The sequence below is a fragment of the Austrofundulus limnaeus genome, unplaced genomic scaffold, assembly GCF_001266775.1.
Source record: "Austrofundulus limnaeus strain Quisiro unplaced genomic scaffold, Austrofundulus_limnaeus-1.0 Scaffold76, whole genome shotgun sequence".
NCBI lineage: Eukaryota > Metazoa > Chordata > Actinopteri > Cyprinodontiformes > Rivulidae > Austrofundulus > Austrofundulus limnaeus.
Genome location: NW_013952478.1, coordinates 1,512,730 through 1,524,131, shown reverse-complemented (window position 1 = coordinate 1,524,131; position 11,402 = coordinate 1,512,730).

The following is an 11,402-nucleotide window of genomic DNA, read 5'->3' as shown; positions in this document are numbered from 1 at the left end:
CACACACACACACACACACACACACACACACACACACACACACACACACACACACACACACACACACACACACACATGGTAACGCAAGCACGATGCAGAAGAAGCCTTGTGATGACGACTGCAGCGGCTTCCGCTACCATGGAAACAGCCTCCCTCCCTCCATCCCTCCATGCTCCTATCTGGCTCTTTTTATCTGTATTCTGTTGAAATCATGTAGCAAACAAAAACGATGTTTCACTAAGTCTCTTTTTAAGTAATAAATTTAAGCAGAGGGCACACATGTGCATTTCATCATTTGTGATGCTAATGAAGACACGTGATCACCAACTGTTGCTTCTATCTCCAGAGAAAAATGGAGATAGACAGATACTGATAGCTGCTGGCTGTATGAGTGCAGGCAGATCCTGTTTGTCCATTTCTATTGCTCTAAGAGTTACAGGAAGTAGGTTTTGCTTCCTTTTTTTCATGGTTTCTTTCCTCTTCTCCATTGTTGCAGCTTGTCTACTGAGGCCTGAAGCCCTGTGATAACACTCCTGCGAGAAACCTTTCCAGTTCAGGAAGTTCARCTAAACTGACCATATAATGCGTTGGCCGTGTGCTCATTTTGTGCTCACAAGGACACTGACAGCACCTGCTGGTGGTGTCACTGCCTCAGTTTTCATGACCGCAGGTTGCTTTTAACCCTCTTTGAATATTTATACATAGGCATAATTTGCAGAGAGGGTTAGGGGGGTCATGACCCCCACAATAATTTRGTCCAGTCAAAATGACTCCCAAATAAAATGACATAATTTGCTCAAATGCAGTAGAAATGAACTGGTGAAGTACACATATGCAACTATCTTGTTTCTGTATAGGTAACTTTGACCCAATATAAAAATTTACTATGTCATAAATGTACTTTTAAGCACAATCGCTAAAAATGACACACAGTGTTTTAGAGCATAACACCCCCTCCCCCCATGATATACTTAAAATGACACCCTTGCATTTATGTACAGAAGAAGTTAAACACGTCATGAATAAATTAAAGGCCTAGCATTAAGAATGCTTATTAGTCACTACCTTGTGTGACAAGGTTTAGAATAAAATCATTTCAGTCTTGAAATAATGTGTGTAATTGCATGCGATGTCAGAAGACGCCACACTCAGTGCACGTGTTGCAATAAAAACATTCAGCTACTACCACATCAAATTTTAGAACAATATCTGTWAAACTGACTGSTTGATTGTGGCAGCCATAATTAATTAGGTTGGCTTYAAAGTTTAATTAGTTGCACAGGTACGTCCAATTATGAATTCTAATAAGTTTCAAGAAAACTGCTCAGTGATTCGAAAAATATTTTACAAACAGACAAGCAAAATTAACACCAGCTAGTTAATAGTAAAACTTTAAACAAATTTGTTGCATAATCTGTTCTCTCTCAGAATATGTGTTGGAATTATTCTCAGCTACTACCACACATGTTTTTAGKTTGATATCTCTAAAACTGATGAAATTATAAACACATTTGTGCTTTTTTAAAGTCAGTTGGCTGTGGCGCATATGCAAGAATGAAAATGATGAATTAAAGAGGATGAGATCTCTTCTTTAGCATCTCCCACGAGTGGGTGGGAGGTTGTGGTGTTTTCTTCAGGCCTTGCAAATCAGMGAATCACGACTGAACCCTGCTGAGCAACAGCAGCACCGGTAACCTCCAGCTCTCAGTCCCCTGTTTCTTTTCAGCCTCCTTTTTCTTAACGATATGAGCTGTATTTGTTCTTCAGCGTGTCTGTTTTACAATCGCCAAATCCTKTCTGACCCTGTAACAACCTGTACAGTGGTTTGATAAAAAAAAATAAAAACAAAGAAAAWAAAAACTACATTCACACCCTGGTCTCCGTCTTTCCAGTAGTCATGGGAACAGTTACGGACTGGTATTCACTTAGGATTGATTGGTGAAATTGTAAGAATGATTCATTTGAACTGACAAAGGAAGAAAAAGGGTGTGTGAGTAACACAAAAGGTAACAGGTTGTGTCCATACTTGCTGAGAAGCTTGGTTACACTCATTTAGATAAAAAAGCATGCAATTTTATTGTTTTTAAGCTAAAAAAACAGACTAAAACAAAATGCATTAAGGTATAGTCATAACCTAAAGTTACTGAACCTTAGTCTAATCCAGGGTTTGAGGGCCATATTATGTGGGCCCATAATTTAGAGGTTTCTCTTCTTAGATAAATCTAATCTGTACTAATAGGGGATTAAAAGGCATCTGCAGAAAATCAAAAGACAATTTTAAGTGTTAGTGCATGGAGACAAGGGAAGCATGCAAGTTTAGCTAAATCAAGCCATGATTTTCACAAAAACTGACTGAACAAAACATAGTTGCTTGTCTACAGACCCTCAGAATTCAGTTTATTTGTTTTCTCATTATTTGAGGTGTCAACCAGTCCTCAAAAGACACCCAGAAGTTTGGGAGCCTCTTCCAGATGTCCAATGCTCTTGAATTGGATCCATAAGACCAGATTTTCCCGGTCTGTTTTTTTATCTAGAAGAAGCATACATCAGCTGGTTTTGCTGGCGAACATTCGAGTGGTTTCTTTAATGAAGGGTTCTTGAATCTGAGGGACACTGGACAACTTGCACAAATTTGAGAGCCGACGTGATTAGTCTGCTCTTTGGGACTAATGGCAGTAGCAGGTGTACACAGGCTCCATGTATCGCAGCTACTCATTAGTGACATTAACATTAACTACTCTCACATGTACCCCCCCCCCACACACACACACACATACACACACCCTCTCTACCTACCTCAGTGTTTGGCCTCAAGCAAACAGGGGTACAATCTGACTCCTATCTGTGATGGGAAATCAGTCACACACACATACACACACCCTCACTCTCTCACACACACATAAAAAAACACCACTTATTAGAACTATTCATTACTGCCCCTTTAAGCACAGTGACCATTGATTAGGTTAGTGCATAATGTTGGTGACAGGACTGTTGCAGTAATTATTACAGCCCTCTGGCTTTTGTCCTCCTAAATTTGGGTATTTTTTTCTCAGCACAGCTGTAATGTAGTTATAAAGCATTGTTTTATATTATTAAAAGTAAACCTTAAAATATCTTTATTTGAAGATGTGCAGCTATAGAGCTTTAATCCAAGTTTATTTTTCCATGCAGGATTATTGCAAGAAGAATTAGACTCTGTAAATTATACCTTAATGATAAAAATGTATTTTAAAATAATATTTTCAGTTGTTTTGTGACTGCTTGATGAGTTTTCACAATTTTAATTTTGCATTGTCCTATGGTTAACTGTATGACACAACTGTTTCAACATCCACCACTGATTACTACACAGTTACAGGTTGCTTTTGCACAACCATACCCCTCACTAGCACAGCTTCAAAGGTCAGTTCAGCTTTGGTCAAAATTACTCTTATTTGAACTTCCTGCACAGTAGGTGTTCAAATAAACAACTGCAGTGTCAGAAAAAAAGAACTGTTACAGCATGTTCACAATCATAGAAGAAGTTCAAAAACATCATTTTGTAATGACTGAGCATGTGTCTTTATTTGAATTGCAGCAACAAGAAGGTTGGCAGTTGGAATACCTAAATTGAGTAGTGCTTTGCAATGAGAAATAATCATTTAAACAAAGTTATTATTATTATTATTATTATTATTATTATTATTATTATTATATTTCTGCACATTTTTGCAAAAATACAAGCAGATTTATTAGTGTCTTCTACTTTGCATAGAAAAGTTAATATTACAAAGTTTGCCGTAAAGTTATTGACAAAAGATAATGTTGTTGCCTGTGTTCATGTGTGTGTTTGTCTGTGTAACATCAGCCAAATATTTCATATACCAGAAGATAGATTTTACAGAAACTCGCAGAAAGTACACAAATGGTGTGCATCCACAGCTGTTTAAAACACTAAAGCTGATAGTCATCACAGTTTATCACCTTAAACATAAAATGTCTGTGATTCCAATTTTGCAGTTATTAAGCTCCAGTTTGGTTTGGTGTTAGATGAGATTTATGCTTAACACACATTTTTAGCACTCATTTTCAATTGAATTTGATTYAATTTTTAAAACCTTTAATGCTGGCTGTTAGCACATCTCCTGAAACACTGGACAGGTTTTAGTGAGCTGGCCTCATAGCTATTTGAACTTAGCCAACACAAAATAGTCATGTTTTTATCGATGGGTCATGTATAGCAAAATTTGAACAAACTTTTAAAATGTTTCATTGAAAAAATGTAAATTAGGCTTGCTTGGGGTGAATCAACCAGGCTATGTAAAGCGTAATTTCATCAGACTTTGACGTTATGCATGGCTGTAATAAACAGGAAGGTTAAGTTATAAACAGGGACCACGCRTCACAGGACAATGGAGTGAAGATTTCAGTAATGTGTCATAGGGCAAGTTGTAATTGTTCTGTCATTTCAACTTGTTACTTCCACACATGTTTTTGCGTGTTATGGAAATATCTGGGAAGATGCCAACAGTGGAAACAGCTGATCACRTGAGGTAAAGGGTTGCTACGTGACGTCAGAGCTTATTCTGCAGATGTGTTTTGCAGTTTTCATGAAATCCAAAAAACCACCTCAAGCGAGAGTAAAAACTTTTGCAAAACTAAAAATGTGTCTTTTTCTTTTTTTCTACTCTTTTTTTCTAATTTTGACACGTCAACCTTTTCTAATGAGATAAAAAAAAGCATCAATGGAAACACAGCTAATGGCTACTTCAAAGATGAAAAGATCTCTCAATATCTCAAAATGTCACAGTGGTAAAACATTTGGACCCAGGAAGCAGGCAAGGACAAGGACTCAAAACAAAATTAATGTTTTAAAAAAGAAAATGGCCGATGTGGCAGCAAACTACTGACACAAGKAGCAGTCAGGACATGTGGCAGAGAGCCAGCACAATGCAGAGCTACCTGTCTAACACAAAGATACACAATATATCAGACACTAAAGAACTGAAATGACCAATAACTGTGAGAGGACAAGAAGGGGCTGAAGAGAAACACAGGAGCAGGTACAACACAGCCACACTACAACAATCAGGTCCATCACATTGCATGCTGTACAGTGTGCACTAATTTTTAAACAGATCAAATTTAAAAGAGGGACAGAGTGGGAACTGGAGAGGGGATCATGTTCTAATTGCTGTTTCTTTACAGAAAACTACCAAACAGAATCTTTGTGCTTCATAGGGCTGAATTCTGTTTAATAATTCCTCAGATCCAGACTCTCAACCTTCCTCTCATTATCATCCGGATGATAATCAAGAGACCTGCTGTCATTTAAGAGTTCAATTAGACTTGCTAAAATTGAATCAGGCAACACACTCTTTTTTATTTGTTTTATCCAGAACTATACAAGATTTAGCAAAATGAATCATTTGTAAAGTGCAAAGAAGTCGAATCAAAACTCAAAGCTTAACCTAACCTGATGTCAAAGATGATGGAAAAAAGTTGCCACATTTGACTTAAGGACMTTTTTTCAGTTTATAACCATATTAACATGTATATAACACTATTATTTTACAAGMAATGAGACATTTCTTGATCAGAAAGATGAGTGTCTTCCTTCAGATTTGAAAACTTTGTCTTAGACGTGAGTTTTATTTTCAASAAACTTGGCGAGCCAATCTTTGTAAAGTTGGTGATCAGGAACAAAGTCTGTCCAACGCAGCAACACTTAATTAGTTTTTTGATTAAGCAGTCACCCTGAGGGCTTCATGTTATTGATTGCAGCGACTATTTTTTATTTTTTTACTCTGAGCAAAGTCAAAGGTTGGGGTCAAGCAGCAGGGAGGTAATCAGAGGAAGAGAGTGGGGCTAATTTGGATATGGATCCAATGGTGACGCTGCAGGCAAAGGTGTTGAGTCRCATTTAATTTACTGTATTGCATAAAAAAACAGAAACTAGATGCAATTTTACTGAGAAAATGTCAACTGTTATGAGTCTAAGTGAAGGTTTGTAGAGAAAACTGTAAAAACTGTYAGTGTCAGATGGATTTTTTTTCTTTTGTTCTGCTCTCAGAGGAGTAAGACACGTTTTCCTTCATCAGTTAAATTAGCTTTAATCACACAGTGGGGGTGTCAGTATCTGGCTATTTTTAGTTACTTGTTGGTAGTTTCTTACCTCCACCAAGAAAGGAGATAATGTTTTTGGTTGTTTCTGTCTGTCTGTCTGTCTGTCTGTCTGTCTGTCTGTCTGTGGACAAAATTACTCAAAAACCTATGGACAGATTTTCATGAATTTTTACCACGCTGGAATTTCTTTATGATAGGGGAAATAATACACTGTACAGCCAATCACCTTCAAGGAAGCTGACCGTAGACTTCCAATCACATCAGATCATTCATAGACAGGTCAACCCCCACGATGGTAGACCTCCAATGGGATTGCCTGAAGAGGTGTAGAAGATCAATCACAAAGGCGCATGGAAATAAAACTTTAGACCAATCGAAAAAGTTACTGTTTTAACTGACTTTAATGGAACAAAAGATCAGTTTCATGATACATRGGTCTGCGCTTCCTAACAATTTTGTATTCTGTGTTTATGTTTTATGCTTAAGGATTTTTTTCTCCCACCTGTATCAGAAAGGTAAGCTTGCTAACTCATCCAACCCCTGTTGGGTGAGTCTGTAGACTAAATTACTCAACAACTTATGGATGGAATTTCATGAAATGTTTACCACAGATGGGTACTGGCCRAAGGAACACACTTTTATAACTTGTTTATGCTTCAGATCACGATCTGAATCCAGGATTTTTTTGAAGGATTCTTCACTATTGCATGATATAGGGGAAATTGTCCTTGATGGAGGTTTGCGCTCTTTGAGTGCTTCTAGTTTATTATTAGATTWATTCTCTTTGTGGTTATTATGTTCTCTATATTCTTGTGTTCTGGAATTATTCTGTTTTAAGTAGCTACTTATGTACTGATCAATTTATCACTGTAACATTAGTTCCCCTATAAGGTCAGATCTATGTCAATCTGTGCATTTTTAAGCCTTTTTCTTTTCTTTTCTTTTCTTTTTTTTTTGTTTGCTTTTGTATTTGAAAAGGTCGTTAGCTATGGTAGCCATGTTGAATTAAGCTTAGGGGAAGAACTTGTGCCACTAAATTAGAATTGTTTAGACTAAATCTGTATTTGCATGATTTGAAATTAAACACATTTGTTTCTAAATGAACTTCACTAAAAAGAAACTAAATGAAATGGTATGAATCTTTAAAGCTTTGAATCTGTGTTTTATTGCATTAAAAATTATGTTTCAAACTAACGATTACTTTCTGGATGTTTCACGGAATCTATCCACTGGTTTGTTCTTGTATTTTCCTAACAAACAGACCCATACACACAGACACATTAAGAGTTTTGAGTTGCACAACACTGATGCCTGAGGGGAAGCATCAGTAGCTGTGTTTTACACGATTACAAGCTGCATTAGGCTCAAACATTAAGCAGTTTTCCTGTTCCAACTGCCAAAAAAAGCTTATTTAAAAGTTAAAGATAGAAGGCAAAAATTGGCAAGAAGATGTCGGACTCACAACACTTCTTTGTTTCAATGCTTCCCTCTGACCTAAACAGACAGATCCCTCTGACACGTTAGGTGTCATCATAAATGGCACCTGATCACRTGCCATGAAGGAGTACTGTGTTGGACTGTATTTGATCTGCTAATGATTTCATATTTTTCAGGACAGATGAAGTGAAATAGCAGGCCCAAAATGRCCTGTGGGCCACCAGCTGATGATCACTGAACTAAACAGTTGGGCTCTACTTCCCGTGCAAATGTTTGGATCTGTAAAGATTCGCAGAAAGAATGTGTGTACCTGCCCGAACATGCTTGGAAACGTTTCAAAATATGTTGAGCCAGTGACAATGTTTTGTTCTCAAAAGAAGTTTTAGTAAAACAGAAAAAACGGCAACCTGAATTAAGACAGAACGATGTGATTTTAAAACAGTGATACAAAATATGGATATTTTATTGATAGAAAAAAAATTTTTTTTAATCAGAAAGCCACACATCAGAACATCGACATATTTTAGAGAAACATTTTTGACAACCATTTTTGAAATGTAAATGACACTTGGAACATCTTATGAACAGCACAGGAACTTCTTACATAAATACTGACATATAMGTATCAGTGATCAGTTTAGCTGGTAAAATGGTGACAAACAAAAAAAAATATCTGTTCTGATAGAAAAAAAAAACAATAAAAAGGCACGTTTATGAGGATTTTGTAAAGCCCAGGTAAACAGTAGTAATGTAAAAAACAGCTTTTAGTCTGCAAAAGTGTGGATGAGAAGTGAGGAAAAGTGACTTACGGGAAAGCTAAAACACTTTGTATGTGGAGTACAGTACATAATGCATAAGACGTGGGAGGTCTTGACATCTCAGATAACACTGGGGTATCTCGGGGGTTTGATCTACCTGAGGCAGCCCCGAGGAGCAGAATACTGAAAAAAGAACACATACACACATGCAGTTTAAATTCCACAGAAGTATGCATGCATCCATGGTAAACATGGTGGGAGTGAACAAATCTCAGTAGATTTCCCTTGGTAACACGCTGTTGGTAAATATTCATAGATGCGGTCTCTAGACTCATCATGGCTTGTGGAGAGATGTAGGAATGTGTGAGACATCATGGGGAGATAATGTGAGGTAATGAATATTGAAGAGTATGTTAAACATGGGAAAAGATTCTAGAGCTGTGAGACAGATGGCCAATGAATTAGAAAGTAAAATATATATGTATATTAGTTTTTGGGTTAAGACAGTAGCATTAGGATCTTGTAAGTTTAAAGGAACAGCTCATATATTTTTAAGTGTGGTTTTGTGATAATAATATGAATAATAAATATCTTGCCTGCTTTACATAACTTTTTGAGTAACTATTTTTTGAGGGATAAAGTTTAGCTCTGTTAGTTCTGAAGAAATTGATAAGCTAATGGYTAGTCTGGAGAGGAGCTAATAGAGTGGATCGCTGTCATATCATCTATCCATCCATTTTTTTTTACCCAGCGGTCACTGAGCAAGGGGCGGAGATTACACCCTSTACGTGGCAGTTCCAACAAAGACCACTACCCATATCATAACAACTCTAATAAAAAAATCTAAAGGCAGTTCAGGCAAATTTTCTTTCAAACCCTTTATATTTATGTTGGTTTTGCATAAAATGATATGGAAATCAGCATGTCGTAGCACTTTGGGGGCAGCCTGAGGCACTTTCAGCCAAATATCAATACTTTTGTATGAGCTTGTAATGCAAAAATGAAAGCAATACAATGTTTAATATAACAAGTTTGCACAAAACATCAATTATTATTTTAGAATTGAGCCATATTAAAATGGCAAGAAACCACTTTGGTCCTGAGCCCGCTAAGATTAGCTGTCTATCCAGYCAGAATTAAACTCTCTCTGCAAACTGAGGTCATTCAAAGAGTTATCTATGACAGGTAAGATGTTCTTTGTTCATATCCTTGCTACCAAACCCCACTGCAGMAGATCTGAACTATTTTTTAGCTGCATTTTATTCATGATGAGATTAATATTTATTCTAAGACTAAAGCTATCATGATGCAGAACAACACAGTGTCGGACTGTGTTTAACAAAACAGATTATATATATGTTTATTTTTTAATGCTGGTATGATCCACTTGACTGTTATTTTTGTGGCAGTATTAAAAACGTTTTAAAAATTACCCAGAGTAGGCCCTGGGCAATATTGTTAAACTAAAAAAATTAAAACAATATTTCTCTTTGATGACACTTAAAAATAAACCTTGAAGTACTACTGGCACTGATGAATGCTAGKCCTCAACATGTAGCACACATGTGCGTATACTCATAGATGTCATTTATCAGATGTGGGGCAGGGCGTTTAATGATTTAGAACCGTTCTTCATTACTTGATTTATAATTCAAAGTCAGAATCTTGTTCCTTGAAGGCACACACACTCCTCTTTAGGGGGCTGGCTTTGTGAGCAGAGAMGATCATGTCTTTGCACTGCAAACACTTTACTCTTCCCCATGTTCGCCTCTGAAAAAGACACCATTTTGCTTTGTGAGGGGAAAAGAAAGATGCTGACCTACTGAAACCCTGGCTGGCTTACAGGATTCAATATCCCTGCGCTGTATAGACCCTATGCATACCTGCCACTTCATACAAAAATCTCATCGGAATCATGGAAAAATTTCATGTCAGAAGATGAATTATATAATAAGCAACTTGCTGCATAGCCAGTCAGGCAACACTTCAGCAAAACAGTAAGTCCAAAGAACACATTTTCTGTTTAAAATTAACTCGTTAAATTATGATTTTTTTTCTAAGATTACATCGTAAAATTAGTAATTTATGAGATTACATTTATTATTTGTGGGAGAAATGATGAATGTGAGTAAAAAAAAGCAGCTTAGTGAAGTTGCATAAAATTAAAAATTTAACAGCGTTGGTCTTTTTTATGATGTACTGGATTAATATGCAGGCGCCAACACTCAACATAAATTTGGAATATTTGCTGTGTTTATCAGCATCAACATACAAAAAAAGAAGGACCAAGAGAGAGTCTGAAGAGCAGGACTTATGTACACAGAAATGATATGGTGTTTTGAAAAGAAGACATATAGAGCAAACAGAGCACGCTCACGTGTTTGAATGGATTRTCAACAGTTCCCTGAAGACAAAAAGGCCTAATAAGGAAGTGAGTTTTAGTTTTCCTATCAGCTCCTCATTTTCACCTGTTTGTTAGTGCTTGTGTCGGCAGCTTTTGTTAACATGGACAGTGTAAATTTCCTGGAATCAACTAGAAGGATGTGTTCAATACATGCACAATCATATGGCATCTGCATGAAAACATTCTACATTTACACTCAAATTAGCAGGGAGCTGGCATCTAGAAAACCACGTTGTATTTATAGATGCACTAAAAAAATCACAAATTTGTATGACAAATACTGAATATCATTTCTACCACATTTGTTGTCATTAAAGGGATGTATTATGTATTTTCCAGACAYRTAGTTCAGTTCAATAACATAATCAAGTAACTAAAGTATGTCATCTTCAGTTATAATGAAAATGCTGTAAATATCAAAAAAAGAATTTGATGCCTTGAAATTGGCCTCTGTCTCTTTAAGAACATCTTACCATTTCTGACAGTCCCACTTCAGCACATCTTTACAACAATGCTACAAGCTGTTCACAATCTCTTGCAAGAGAGTTGTATTTTCTAGTTAAAAAAATAAAATAACAAATAAGCAACATGGTAGGAGCTTTGGGTAAGTAGGCGGGGCTTTGGATCAGCAAGTAAAGTAACACTGATTATGTTTTTGATGAGAGAATGACATACAGTATAACATGGTATAACAC